Here is a 15,732-nt window from a genome sequence, read left to right as displayed (position 1 = left end):
ATAACAGGTAGCCCCAGCAGCAGCCAGTAGGAGGGCGAAACCTGGGGGGGGGGGGGCAGGAATGCACACAGGGGCCTGGTGCAGCAGGATAAGGAGGCAGGCAGCAATGATTGAGGGGGGTAGTGGACAGTGTCAGTCATTTTTTTGTTTTTATTTTATTTTTTTGTACAATTTTTTTTTTTTTTTTTTCTGTTTTGTAACATTTTTTCAGTGTTTCTGGGGAAGGGGGGTATATGGGGCAATTTTATTTTTGTATGGTTTTTTTTTTTTGTTCTCAATGAGTTTTTTTGTTTTTTTTTTTACAATTTTCATTTTTTTTCCCCATTTTCAGAATGCTTTATGGAAGGGGAGGGGGTTGGACAGTGTTGGTAGGGCAGGGGGAATGGTGGCCATAGTTTTTATTTTATTTTTTTCAATTAAATTTTTTTATATTTATTGCATTTTTTTTTATTAGCCCTGTTGGTGGGCTTTGGTGAGATGTCAGGAGTCTAAACAGGCACCTGACATCTCCCTTTTGAGACCGAGAAAGGGACCGAGGACAGATTCCCCAGTCCCTTTCTCAGCAGCCTCAGCACTGAAGATGAATGAACAGGAGGCAGAGTCGGCTGTTCATAAACCGAAGCAGATTAAACACAGTTTGCTCAGGAATCCTCAGGAAGGATGTACTGGAAATGGAGCGAGTACAAAGAAGGGCAACAAAGCTAATAAAGGTATTCAATCCAAAAAACAATATGCGCTATCCCCGCAAATCAATAGTGGTATGTGAAAATTACATTTGTGTGTACCTTAGTAAAAATTACATTTACGTGTACCTTAATAGAAGTGCTGCAACCAGAAAAAAAACTTGAATATCTAGTTCCAGTAAATGTTTCAAATAACTTCTAGTGCGCTACTTTCATTGAAAATAAACAAATAAAAGTGAATGTATATTGTGCATCCTTGGTGATTAAAATTCTGGAAAGAATCAAACAGTCAATCGGTGCAGATTGCCGTGCGTGAAATCCTTCCTTCAGTGGATGTGAAACATCTCCTTGACCAAAGCAAGAACGTCAGAACGGGGGGGAAGGGGTGGGGGGGGCGCTTACCGGATAAGCTGGACCCCTATTACGGGGGTCTTACGAGCCCACAAATCCCGGATCAGACAAGCTGGAACAGCTGATCCCAGCAGAAGCCTCTTACGGAGAAACGCCGCGTTGGACAGGAGACACGAGACCTGACGTCACCACACAATCAGCTGGCCGGCTTCATCGCGACTGTGCTGTTCGTTTGCTTAAACTTTCTGCTCAACCTTTGATGTCAGCTACGTAATACATCCTTTAATAAAGAAACTTCACTACTACACTATGGAGGATCCCCCGTGTGTTTAATCTCCCCTACATAGCAAGGATCCCACGGAAGTATTGACGGTTCTGCTGTACTTCCAGTGCTTGTGAAGGACGGGAGACGGACTGCTAACCTCTGACCAAATCAGCTGTTCCAGCTTGTCTGATCTGGGATTTGTGGGCTCATAAGACCTCAATAATAGGGGTCCATCTTATCCGGTAAGCGCCCCCGTCCCCCGTTCTGCCATTCTTGCTTTGGTCAAGGAGATGTTTCACATCCACTGAAGGAAGGATTTCACGCACAGCAATCTGCACTGATTGACTGTTTTGGGACCTTTTGATTCTTTCCAGGATTTTAATCACCGAGGATGCACAATATACATTCACTTTTATTTGTTTATTGAGTTTATTTGTTTATTTTCAATGAAAGTAGCGCACTAGAAGTTATTTGATACAAAGCTAATAAAGGGTCTGTTTAATTATGAAAGAAGGTTGCGAGCACTGAACTTATTCTCTCTGGAGAAGAGATGCTTGAGAGGGGATATGATTTCATACTTTTTTCACCATACTGGTGACCCCACAATAGGGATAAAACTTTTTCGTGGAAGGGAGTTTAACAAGACATGTGGCCACTCGTTAAAATTAGAAGAAAAGAGGTTTAACCTTAAACTATGTAGAGGGTTCTTTACTGTAAGAGTGGCAAAGATGTGGAATTCCCTTCCACAGGCGGTGGTCTCAGCGGGGGGAGCATTGATGGTTTCAAAACAACTATTAGATAAGCACCTGAACGACCACAACATACAGGGATATACAATGTAATACTGACATATAATCACAAACATAGGTTGGACTTTATGGACTATGTAACTGCTCAGTTATCAAAGGACACTGGAGCGATCGGTCACTGTATCCAATTCAGAAAAGTAAGGGGCTGGTAAATGACGCATTTACTGACCCCTTCCTCCGCTATCCATCCTGACACCCCCCCCCCACAGCAGCCAGCGGGAGAGGAGGGAAGCCATCTGCAGGGGGACGAGTAGGGCTGGAGGAGGAGAACAGTCGGAGATGATTGGTGTGGCAAATGAGACAGTTGCAAGCACCAATCTCTCTGTATGGTGTTTCAGCTGACAGCAGCGGGAAAAAGAGCAGAAGCAGCTGTCGGCTGAAAAGCCATGCAGGGAGATCAGTGCTTGCAACTGTCCCCCCGCCGTATCGATCATCCTCGACTGTCAACCAGGCACAATCATCCATGTGTGCAGTGTGGGTCACAGTAGCCCACCCTCGAGACCCGTGTGCAGTGAACACCCTGCACACATGGATGGTACGGCACTGTGCTCAACAGTGTCTGACATCTGAAATTTTTGACCACTTCTCCAAGTGCAATTTCTTTAGTTACAACAGTTTGTAGGTTTCCTTTCATGAACTAAAGAATTTTAGTTTATTTAGATGATGAAAATTTGATACACGATGCCAATGTTGTGTGTTAAAGTATGATGTAAGAAAAAAATATATATATTTAACTTTTTTTTGTACATAGCTTTTAGGACAATGGGAATTGTTTGACTTCATTCACTTACTGAGTGTTTAAACTTTTAAACTTTCAAACTTTGCAGTAAATTTTCCACCCTTCAGAGCTTAGTCTCAGGATGATGACTAGGTATTACATCACACCACAGGTCAAATTATTACCACCACTTGCATCCAGAGGCCTTATAAGGCACTCAGGCACTTCCTCTCACCCTTTTGCCATGAGGACTTCACTACAGGACAATCAACACCTGGATTGCTGTGTATTCTTCTCCAGGCATCCTTATCTTATTTCTGCTCCCTACTCTGTGAGAGGGAAATTCCTCCAATGGGGACACTAGTTCTGGTGACCTGAGGGTCGTCAAGGAATTCCCCTCATTTGCAGGCATTTCCTCTCACTTCCTGTTTGGCTATGGGACAGGAAGTGAAGGGAAATCTCAATGTGACACAGATGGCAAAAAAAAATAAAAAATCTGACTGGTTACAACGCTCCCTTACTTTATCTAAAATGAAAAGAACATTTTGTCTTTAGTTCTACTTTAATATTTGCAAACAAAATTAAGATTTCCTATGTAGAATAATCTGTCAGGTTGGTAAAACAGCAATATAAAAACCAATTCAATCTTACAGTTTGTAGTGTACATAGATTTGCAAAACAACGGATCTGGTGGACAGATTACTGGGAGGGGCTGGGAAAGACCCGGCTGTCATGGTGCACGTTCGCACCAATGACAAAGTCAATGGAAGATGGAGTGTCCTAAAGAACGATTTTAGGGACTTAGGAGCTAAATTGAGGAAAAGGACCTCAGAATTACTACCGGTACCTCGAGCCACACCAGAAAGTCAGAGGGAGATTAGGGAAGTAAACAAGTGGCTGAGGGGTTTGGGTTCCTGAAGAACTGGATTGACTTCTTAGTCGGTTCTATAGAAGGGTGCAGATGTGCTGGGAGTGAAGATAACCGACAAGTTAGAGGGGTTTTTAAACTAGGCGATGGGGGAGAGGGTCCAGAGGTAGAGATAATCAGCGCGGAACATATTCCAGAGGGTAGAATTGGGGGCATTAGTGGTAGGTTGCCTAAAGTACATAAACCCGAGGTAAGTATAATAACAAGTCCCATTTGCAACCTCAGAACACCCAATAAGAAGACAGTATGTGACCGGTCTAAACTACGTGGCATGTTCACTAATGCCAGGAGCCTGGCGGACATGATGGGAGAACTAAAGATACTGTTGTACGAGGAGGATTTAGATTTTGTGGGCATTTCAGAGACTTGGTTCAACAGTTCTCATAATTGGCTGGCAACCATTCAAGAGTATTCCCTTTATCGCAGAGATAGAGAGGATATAAAAGGGGGAGGGCTATGCCTGTAAATCAAGAATAATGTACAAGTGAATGTGAGAGATGACATCATTAAGGGAGGAGGTGGAATCCTTATGGGTAGAGCTCCAAAGGGAGGAAACTAAGGGGAAAGTAATACTGGGAGTATGCTATAGGCCCCCTAACCTGGGGGAGGAGGGGGAGACGGAGACGGACCTCCTATCACAATTTGGATTAACGGCAAGGATGGGAAGTGTCATCATGGGGGATTTTAATTCTCCAGACATAGACTGGGCGGAAGGAACCGCGCATTCGTCTAAGGCTCGCCAGTTCCTAAATGTCTTGCAGGACAATTTCATGGGTCAGATGATAGACGCGCCAACTAGAAACAAAGCGTTACTAGACCTACTGATTACCAACAATACAGACCTGATCACGCATGTGGAGCAACAAGGGGAAATTACGGGGCAATTTAGGAAACAGCGGTAACAGGTCAATTGGCTTCAGTATAAATCAGAAACATAAGGGGAATACAAAGACAATTAATTTCAAAAGAGCCAACTTCCCTAAACCACGAACCTTTCTAGAAGATATTGGGATAAAATCTTAGGAACAAAGAACACGAAGGAGAGATTTTTTTGCTTTAAAGTGATTGTAAGGTTTTGTTTTTGTTTTTTTGTTTTGTGTTGTTTTTTTTTAATAACAAACATGTCATACTTACCTCCACTGTGTAGCTCGTTTTGCACGGAGTGGCCCCAACCCTCATCTTCTGGGGTCCCCTGGCAGCTTTCGCGGCTCCTTCCCACATCAGATAACCCCCTAGGAGAAGCGCTCTCCCGAGGGGTTACCTTGCGGGTACGTTCCCGAGTCCAGCATTTGCGTCCATAGACCCAAATGCCGGACTCTGCCCCACCCCCCGGCGCACGCGTCATTGGATTTGATTCACAGCAGCGGGAGCCAATGGCTGCGCTGCTATTAATCTATCCAATCAAGAGCCGGGACCTTGTGGAGAGAGGGAGAGCGCATCTCCGCCAACAGAAATACGGGGCTCAGGTAAGTAAAACGGGGGGCTGGGGGGTTGGTCACTGCCAGGTGTTTTTTCACCTTAATGCATAGGATGCATTAAGGTGAAAAACATGAGGGTTTACAACCCCTTTTAAGAGCATTTTAAATAAGGGCATTAGCCAGTGCATTCCACTGGAAAATAGATTTAATAGGGTGAACAAAAGTCCTGGGTGGCTTAACTCCAATGTAAAAATGCATATAAAAGCAAAGGAGAAAGCCTTTAAAAAATACAAGGCTGAGGGATCATCAGCATTCAAACTTTACAAAGAATGCAACAAGAAATGTAAGAGTGCAATTAGGGTGGCTACAATAGAACGCGAAAGACACAGGAGAGCAAAAAAATAATCTTTGACTGCTTGCCCACCAGCCACCGTCATTATACTGTGGCAGGTCGGCGCGATCCCGCAAACCTGTCGTAGCTATACGTCGGCTCGGGGGATAGCAGGCATGCGCCCGCTGTGTCGATGCTCGTAGCTGACGGTCGCGATGACCAATGGCCATGAGCAATTACGAACACGAGGGATAGAACACGTAAGTGTGTGTGTGTAAACACACAAATCCGTGTTCTGTTCTGAGAGGAGTGACACATTGTGTGTTCCTATTAGCTAGGAACCACGATCTTCCTCTGGTCAGTCCCCTCCCCCTTCAGTTAGAATCACCTCCCAGGGAACACAATTAAACCCCTTGATCGCCCCCTAGTGTTAACCCCTTCCCTGCCAGAGACATTTTTACAGTAATTATTAATATTAACAATTTATATAGCGCCAACAGTTTACGCAGCGCTTTACAATGTAGAGGGGGGACAGCACAATTACAGTACAGTTCTATACAGAAGGGACAGGAGGGCCCTGCTCGTATAGCTTGCATTCTCAATGGAGGGGGTGGTGGTACAAAAGGTAATAGATTTAGTAGTGCCCAAAACAATGAAAATAGTATTGCTCAAATGCCCCCCCCCCCCCCCAAAAAAACTGTATCAGTCAGGTCAGCATGAGGATAGACTGGTGCAAGACAGACCGGATTGGCTCCCTGTTGCATGAGTATAATTAGAATGGGTAAAAGATGGCTTCAGCTCCCATTCTTCACCTGTAGAGAAATGTCTGTAGAGAAGTGTCATTTACACAGTAATCAATATATTTTTATAGCACTGATCGCTGTATAAATGCCAATGGTCCCAAAAATGTGTCAAAATTGTCCGATGTTCCGCCATAAAATCGCAGATCGCCGCCATTACTAGTAAAAAAAAAAATTAATAATTAAAATGCCATGAAACTATTATTTTTACCAAAAATATGTAGAAGAATATATATTGGCCTAAACTGAGGAAAAATTATTTTTTTCTATATATTTTTGGGGGATATTTATTATAGCAAAACGTAAAAAATATTGCGTTTTTTTCAAAATTGTCGCTTTTTTTTATTTATAGCGCAAAAAATAAAAACGGCAGAGGCAATCAAATACCACCAAAAGAAAGCTCTATTTGTGGGGAAAAAAGAAAGGGCGTCAATTTTGTTTGGGTGCAGCTTCGCACGATCACGCAATTGTCAGTTAAAGCGACGCAGTGCCGAATCGCAAAAAATGGCCTGGTCATTCAGCAGCCAAATCTTCTGGGGCTGAAGTGGTTAAGTATATAAACAGTAAAAGAGGGGACAGACCATATTGGCACCATAAAGAATGAGGAAGGGAATCTGGTTACAAAGGATGGTGAGATGGCAAAGGTATTGAATTTATTCTTCTCAGTCTTTACTAGGGAATCGGGGGGCTTCAGTAACCAAAACTGCTGTATTTTTCCTCATGACACATCACAGGAAGCACCTTCATGGCTAACAGAGGACAGAATTAGGAATAGACTTGAAAAACGTAACATTAATAAGTCACCGGGACCAGATGTCTTGCACCCAAGGGTCGTTAGGAAACCCAGTCAAATAATTGCAAGACCATTCTTCCTAATTATTACTAACAGTCTACTGACTGGAATGGTACCAGCTGATTGGAGAAAAGCCAATGTAGCAGCACCAATATTTAAAAAAGGGCCACAATACATCACTGGGAATTACAGACCAGTTAGCCTAACATCAATAGTATGCAAGCTTATGAAGGGGATGATAAGGGACTATATACAAGATTTTAGTAATGAAAATGGTATCGTTAGCAGTAATCAGCATGGATTCATGAATTGCTCTTGCCAAACCAATCTATTAACCTTCTATGAGAAGGTGAGCTGCCATCTAGATAAAGGAAGGCCTGTAGACGTGGTTTATCTGGATTTTGCAAAAGCATTTGACACAGTTCCCCATAACAGTTTACTGTACAAAGTAAGGTCTGTTGGCATGGACTGTAGGGTGAGATTGGATACATGGATTACAAACTGGCTACAAGGGCGAGTTCAGAGGGTAGTGATCAATGGGGAGTACTTGGATGGTCAGGGGTGAAAAGTGGGGTCCCCCAGGTTCTGTCCTGGGACCAATACTATTTAATTTATTCATAACTGACCTGGAGGATGGGGTAAACAGTTCAATCTCTGTATTTGCGGACGATACTAAGCTAAGCAGGGCAATAACTTCTCCGAAGGATGTGGAAACCCTGCAAGTAGATCTGAACAAATTAATGGGGTGGGCAACTACATGGTAAATGAGGTTTAATGTGGAAAAATGTTTAATAATGCATTTGGGTGGCAAAAATATGAATGCAATCTACTCACTGGGGGGAGAACCTCTGGGGGAATTAAGGATGAAAAAGGACCTGGGGGCCCTAGTAGATGATAGACTCAGCAATGGCATGTAATGCAAGGCTGCTGCTAACAAAGCAAACAGAATATTGGCATGCATTAAAAAGGGGATTAACTCAAGAGATAAAGCGATAATTCTCCCACTCTACAAGACTCTGGTCCAGCCTCACCTGGAGTATGCTGTCCAGTTCTGGGCACCAGTCCTCAGGAAGGATGTGAAGAAATGGAGCGAGTACAGAGAAGGGCAACAAAACTAATAAAGGGACTGGAGGATCTTAGTTATGAGGAAAGGTTACGAGCACTGAATTTATTCTCTCTGGAGAAGAGACGCTTGAGAGGGGATATGATTTCAGTTTACAAATACCAAACTGGTGACACCACAATAGGGATAAATCTTTTCCACGGAAGGGAGTTTAATAAGATACGTGGCCACTCATTAACATTAGAAGAAAAGAGGTTTAACCTTAAACTGCGTAGAGGGCTCTTTACTGTAAGAGCAGCAAGGATGTGGAATTCCCTTCAACAGGCGGTGGTTTCAGCGGGGAGCATCAATGGTTTAAAAAAAACTATTAGATAAGCACCTGAACGACCACAACATACAGGGTTATACAATGTAATACTGACATAAAATCACACACATAGGTTGGACTTGATGGACTTATGTCTTTTTTCAACCTCACCTACTATGTAACGGGATAAAGAAATATTCCTGAACTTTGTTTTATCTCATGGTTACTGTGACATTGTGTGAATGCATCAATGCAGTACATGTTATCTCAGAAATGTAAATATTGCAGAATATACAGCCTCATGCTTCATAACTAAGCTCCATTTCATGCTAAATAAACTAAATTATTAATGTATTTTAAATAGAAGACTATCTTTTAGATATATTTTTACTCCAAAGCATTTTTTTTAAATAAATTTGATAAAAATCAAAAAAATCTTTTTTTTTTTTTGTTTGGGTGGTTTTTATAGAGCAGGAAATTTGACGAATTTGGTTTTTCCTGAAAAAAAAAAGTTACCACTCCAAGAATCATTGCTGAACTATATCCAGTTATAAAAAAATGTCACTATAAAGAGGACTGTTCCAGTAGTAGACCCTTCCGCCTCAGTCTTAAATAAACAATGTACTTTGCCTATAGAAATTGTTCCTTCTGTTAAGGTTTCTGCAGACAGAGATTTTAAGTTGCCTTTAAACGCTCTTTATTCTTGTGGGTCCAGCCCTGCAAACAGCTATTGCTGCAATTTCTGTTTGTCAAACTTCAACTAACTAGACTAGGACAATGAACAATCAACAGGATCTTGTCTTTCAGGACCAAATTTTGGTTGAACACTAACCACTTTTACCCCCTTCCTGACCAGAGCACTTTTTACAATTTGGCACTGTGCTGATTTAACTGGTAATTGCGCGGTCATGCAATGATGTACCCAAATGAAATTTGTGTCCTTTTTTTCCCCACAAATAGAGCTTTCTTTTGGTGATATTTGATCACCTCAGCAAGTTTTTATTTTTGCGATATAAATGAAAAAAGACTGAAAATTTTGAAAAAAAAATAATGTATTCTACTTTTTTGTTATATAAAAAAAAAATACAATAAACTCAATTTTAGTCATACATTTAGGACAAAATGCATTCAGCCACATGTTTTGGTAAAAAAAAAATCCAATAAGCGTATATTTATTGGTTTGCGCAAAAGTTATACCGTCTACAAACTTGAGTACATTTTCAGGAATTTACGCAGCTTTTAGTTTGACTGCCAAACAAAACCCCCCCAAATTACCCCATTTTGTAAAGTAGACACACCAAGGAATTTGCTGAGAGGCATGTTGAGCACATTGAATATTTTATTTTTTTTTGTCACAAGTGATTGAAAAATTAGAAAATAAATTTAATTTACACAAAGTTGTCACTAAATGATATATTGCTCAAACATGCCATGGCTAGATGTGAAATTATACCTCAAAATACATTTTGCTGCTTCTCCTGAGTACAGGGATACCACACGTGAGAGACTTTTTGGGAACCTAGCCATGTACAGGCCCCCGAAAACCAATCACCGCCTTCAGGATTTCTAAGGGCTTAAAATAGTGATTTCACTTCCTCACTACCTATCACAGTTTCGGAGGCCCTGAAATGTCAAGATAGTACACCCCCCCTTAAATTACCCCATTTTGGAAAGTAGACAACCCAATTTATTTGCTGTGAGACATGTTGAGTATTTTTCAGATCTTGCTTTTTGTCACAAAGTTTTGAAAATTGAAAAAGGAAAACAAAATGTATTTTCTTTCTTCATTTTCAAAAACAAAACAAATGAGAGCTGCAAAACACTCACCATGCCTCTTAGAAAATACCTTGGGGTGTCTACTTTCCAAAATGGGGTCATTTGGGGGGTGGGGGGGTGGGGTGTTGTGCTATCTTGGCATTTCATGGCCTCCGAAACTGTGATAAGTAGTGAGGAAATCACCATTTTATGCCCTTAGAAATCCTGAAGGCGGTAATTTGGTTTTCAAGGTCCTATACACGGCTAGGCTCCCAAAAAGTCCCACATGTGATATCCCCGTACTCAGGAGAAGCAGCAGAATGTATTTTGGGGTGTAATTTCACATCTAGCCATGTCATATGTGAGCAATACCAAACTGGTGACACCACAATAGGGATAAACTTTTGACAACTTTGTGTTAAAAAAAAAAATTATTATTATTTTCCCGAAACTTGTGGCAAAATATAAAATATTACATGGACTCAACATGCCTATCAGCAAATAGCTTGGGGTGTCTACTTTCCAAAAAGCGGTCATTTTTGGGGGGGGGGGAGGGGTTGAACTGTCCTGGTATTTTATTCACAACATTAGAAGCTTATGCCACACATCACCCACAAAGCCCTTTCTGACACTTTTTTATTTACATGACAAAATTTTTTTTTTTTGCTAGAAAATTACTTTGAACCCCCAAACATCATATATATATTTTTTAAGGCAAAGGCCCTACAGATTAAAATGGTGGGTGTTGCAATTTTTCAAACGTAATTTTTTTGAAAAAAAGAAAACACTTTTTTTAATTCTAATGCACTAAAACACACTATATTTCCAAAATGTTTAAATAAATATGTTATAAAAGATCTTACGCCGAGTACATAGATACCAAACACGACATGCTTTAAAATTGCATACAACCGTGCAGCGGCGACAAACTACATACAAAGGTTACCACTTTAGATTTACAGAGGAGGTCTACTGCTAAATTTACTGCCCTCGATCTGACGTTAGCGGTAATACCTCCCATGCATTGTGCAATTGCTCTTTACATATGACATGAGACTGACGCTTGCGTTCGCCTTCGTGCGCTAGCACAGAGGGACAGGGGTGCTTTTCTTTTTTTTTTTTAATCATTTTTATTATCGCAGGGAATGCAAATATCCCCTATATTAGCAATAGGTAGTGACAGGTACGCTTTTTAAAAAAAATTGGGGTCTATTAGACTCTAGATCTCTCCTCTGCCCTCAAAGCATCTGACCACACCAAGATCGGTGTGATAAGATGCTTTCCCGATGGTGCTGTTTATATCTGGCAAAACCAAAGTCATGAAATGCTCGTAGCTTCTGGTTTCTTAGGCCATAGAGATGATTGGAGCGGTCCTAGTCTGGTCAGCTGGCGGTACCACCGGCGCCCCGGTGGGACAGGAGAGCCCGAGAAAAACATGAAAGATGGCGGGGGGGGAGATGTTACCTCCCACTGCTTGCAAAAGCAGTCTAGCGGCTAATTAGCCGCTAGGATTGCTTTTACATAAAAGCCGACCGCTGGATGAAAAGAATGATACCAAGATTATACCTAAACCTACAGGCATCACTCTGGTATAACCACTCAAAGTCCAGCAACATACCAGTACATTGCTGGTCCTTGTTGGGCATATATTGTAATGTTCTTTTTTTTATGCAGCCTGTGGGCTGAACGAAAAAAAGAGATTGATCGGTGGGTCTGCCCACCATTAGAATACCGGACTGCATCCACCCACTTCTAATGATGGGCATACATGCACCTTTTTTTGTTTTTATTTTTTTAACTGTGGTGGTGAAATCACCTCCTACAGCGCTAGTGTCGCTGATTTACGTACCGTGGGAGCAAACGCTGTTGTTGTCAAGATAAAGAAATCAGTGCTACAGCTGAATGGCGTACCTGAAAAGAACATAATGGTTAACAATAGAACACAGTAAACACTAAAGTATAAAATAATTACATACCTGAAAAGCAAACATGATAAAACATAGTAACAATAAAACATTGCAGTATTATTTTTAACTTTCAGGTTCGGGTCCCCCAAAATGCAATGGCATCTTTGGAGACCCTTTAAAAGTGTACCCGAGACTGTGCTGTGCTGTACCTTACGCTAATACATCACTAATGTGTGGTAGCATTGTAAACATTCACCGATGCAGAGACCAGGTTGGCTAGGACAGGAGGCACAATAATAGCGGGTGTCATGCCTATATCCATGTTTTCCACAGACACAACATCTTCTTTGGGGTGGTCATTGGGTAGGGGTACCAGAGAGGACATATGGAAAATGCCTCTCATGCAGCTGGCTCACTGCATTTGCATTGGGAAGTTGGAGACAGAAGGGCTGTGACGATTTCTTCCTGGAATTTAAGGAAGGATCTAATTCGTTCCTGCGCTTTATATAGCACATAAGAGTTCAGTAGAGCCAATTAAAATAGGTATACGGACACTTTTTTGTACCATGTTGAAATTTTGTGGACGTGGTTATGTCCTGAACCCTTTGTGACCACAGTTCCTTCATTGTCAATATTAGGTTGAGGATGTATACCTTTGACTGTGAATGTAAAACTGTTCTCACATTTTACCGCATTTTTTTGTAAAACTGCATTAATAAATATTTGGTATATTTTTAGTTGATAGTGTTTTTTCCTATATCAGGGGTACCTTTAAAATCCCATTTCTCACATATTTTTTGGTTTACTTTTTTGTACCAGCATCTGGCCTTACGGGCAATTAAGTATGGCACCATCAACTGGTCGTTGAGGTCCACCCCTTCCAAATTAAGGTTGTATTCGTGGACACAGAGGCGTTTCTCAACAACACTAGTGGCCGTTGGAATTTGGACTGTCGTATCTGCGTGAAGTGAGGATAGAATGAAAACATTCCAATTATCCCTCTTTACTGCGAGCAAATTATTACACTTTAAGCAGGCTCCTCCCCCCCCCCATCTAAGTTGGGATTTTACAAGCCGTTGGGGGAAGCGCAGGGGATTAGATCACGCAGTGCCACATGCGCCAATTCCATGATTAAACAAGTGACTAAAAAGTGACACGCTTGTATAATAATTGTCCACGTACAAGTGGTACCCCTTTCCGAATAAGGGTGACACCAAGTCTCAAACAATCTTGCCAGTGCTCCCTATGTAGTCTGGGCAGTTCTCAGGCTCCACGTGACTATCTTTTCCCTCGTAAACCATAAAATTATATGTATAGCCTGTTGCCCTGTCACAGAGCTTATACATCTTGACCCCGTATCTGCCTCGCTTGCTGGGGAGATACTGTTTGAAAGACAAGCTCCCAGAAAATTTAATCAGGGACTCATCAACGCAGACAACTTGATCAGCTGCAAACTGTTGGTTGAAGTGGTTTAAGAGGGGCTGAATTTTGTGGAGCCGATCGTATCCAGGGTTACCCCGAGGACGACAGAGTTCATTGTCATTAAAATGCATGAACCACAAGATCTGCTCGTATTGTGTCCTGGTCATGGCAGCAGAGAACACGGGCATATGGTGAATTAGGTCAGTGGACCACTATGACTGCAACTCACTTTTTTTAGTTATGCCCACGAGGTGGGATAGGCCCAGGAAAGTCTCAAATTTGGAAACCGTAATAGGTTTCCAATCTCTGGCAAGGGTCAACTGGGGATTAGCGGCGATGAATTGACCAGCATACAAATTGCTTTGGTCCACAATAGATCTATAGAGATCCTCCGTGAAAAACAGTAAATAAAAATCAAGTGACGTAAAATCGACCGTTTCCACCTGAATTCCGGGTTGGCCAGTGAATGGGGGAAGTACGGGTGCTGCAGAAGTGGTGGGCTCCCAATCAGGGTTGGCATATTCTGCAGGAAGGGCACTATGGGCTCGACGGGCTTGTCTTTGTCTTCTTGGTGGCTGCAGGACACTACTTTTGCTATCCACCGCACCAGCTTTAACTGCACTTATGGGACTTGCCACATCACCACATGATACTGCAGTGCTGGATGTATGACCAGGGTGTACTAGGCTGCTGGTGCTTACCAGTTCACCAGAAGGATGAGCGGCACTAGTACTGGCTTTTTGCTCCATACGAGAGCCCTGTGGTTCTTGCACCTCAACAACAGACGAACAGGGTCAGTTACGCCTGACCTTAGCTATCTGTCAGGGTGCCGCTGCTGTCTACTGGTTCGTATACTGAGCCTGAATATGCCAGTGAGGTGGCTTCCCCTTCACTCTCATCTGTCATGCTCAGCAACGTGTAGGCCTCTTCACTAGTGTACCTCTTTTTGGATATTTTGGCCTCTAAATTTATTGGTACAACTAGTGCGACTCACAGGCAAAAAGAGCACCTGATTGTCAGCGACTGCTTCAATCGCTACCAAAAAAACTGTTAGAATTCGCAGGGATCAGGCCTGACTGCGAACGCTGCAGTTATGTGTGTTGTGTTTCGTAAGTGACAGTGATCGATTGATACTGCACTTGGGTGTGCTGGGCGGAGGGGCTAAACGCAGGTGCTAGCAGGTATCTGGGCTGATTCCGCTAACGCTGCGTTTTTGGGAACCCTAAACTACTGGGGACGCTAGTATAGATCTGATCAGATCAAAGATATTCATCCTTTCAGATACTATACTAGTAAGTAGGGGTGTGGAATTTAATCGCTGCATCGATGCATCGCGATTCAGGGGTCCCCAATGCGGCAAGCACCCCGAAAAATCGATGTCGGGTGTGATGTCATCCCGACTTGCCCCGCCCCTCCCAGAAGTATGCTCTGAGCGTTTTTTGTAAAAATGGCTTTTGCTATTGAATGCAATAGTAATCCATTCAGTAGTGATTGCTGTATGTGTTTTTTTTTTTAAATATATGTAGCTTCATACCTTGTTTTTAGTCTGTGTATATAACTGTATATCCCGGCGCTCATGTGACTGCTTGGTCCGGCCCGCCCCTTTCCTCTCTGTCTCTCCTGACGTCAGCCCCGCCCACCTCTCTTCTGATCTGATAGCTACAGTTGATGGGCGGGGCTGAGAACTCCCAACTCAGGAGAGACAGAGAGACGTGGACTGAGAGGAGAGACGTGGGCCGGACTGAGCAGTCACATGAGCGGCTTATACTGTTTTATACACAGACCAAAAAAAACGAGGTATGAAGCTGCATATATTTTAAAAAGCACATATAGCAGTGGGCACTTAATGGATTATAACTCTGTATTTTTTACCACACAGGTATTTTAACAGCTGTATGTAGAGTACAAATGTGTTTGTATTCTACTTACACTGTCTCCTACACGTGCTGTGTGCTGACATTATTTCTCCCCCCCCCCCCAGTTTGCACATTCCACTGTGTTAACTCCTAGTGTGCTGGAAGGTGCAAACGAGGGAGCCCAGAGAAATGTCATCACAGAGACAGTAGTACAGGGAACTTCACAGGGCTGTTTGTCAGTTGTGGATTGTAATCCCTCCTGACCTCCCAGCAGCCGTGTGTGTGAATTCCTGTACCTTGTAGTGCACCGGATTAGTGCACTACGT

The 15,732-nt window shown here is 42.4% G+C and overlaps 1 long non-coding RNA gene across 1 annotated transcript in view; it reads right to left on the bottom strand.

The window, feature by feature from the left end:
* LOC141139783 (uncharacterized) overlaps nt 1-15,317 on the bottom strand; it is a 42,346-nt gene extending 27,029 nt beyond the window's left edge. The window contains exons 1-2 of the long non-coding RNA XR_012243803.1: nt 15,085-15,317; nt 12,071-12,132 (exon numbers count right to left, since the gene is read on the bottom strand). This is a non-coding gene — a long non-coding RNA (uncharacterized lncRNA). The remainder of the gene's footprint in view (nt 1-12,070; nt 12,133-15,084) is intronic.
* Between the last annotated feature and the right edge of the window lie 415 nt (nt 15,318-15,732).

The sequence above is a fragment of the Aquarana catesbeiana genome, linkage group LG01 (assembly GCF_042186555.1).
Source record: "Aquarana catesbeiana isolate 2022-GZ linkage group LG01, ASM4218655v1, whole genome shotgun sequence".
NCBI classification, from domain to species: domain Eukaryota; kingdom Metazoa; phylum Chordata; class Amphibia; order Anura; family Ranidae; genus Aquarana; species Aquarana catesbeiana.
This window is presented reverse-complemented; position numbering and strand designations above follow the sequence as displayed.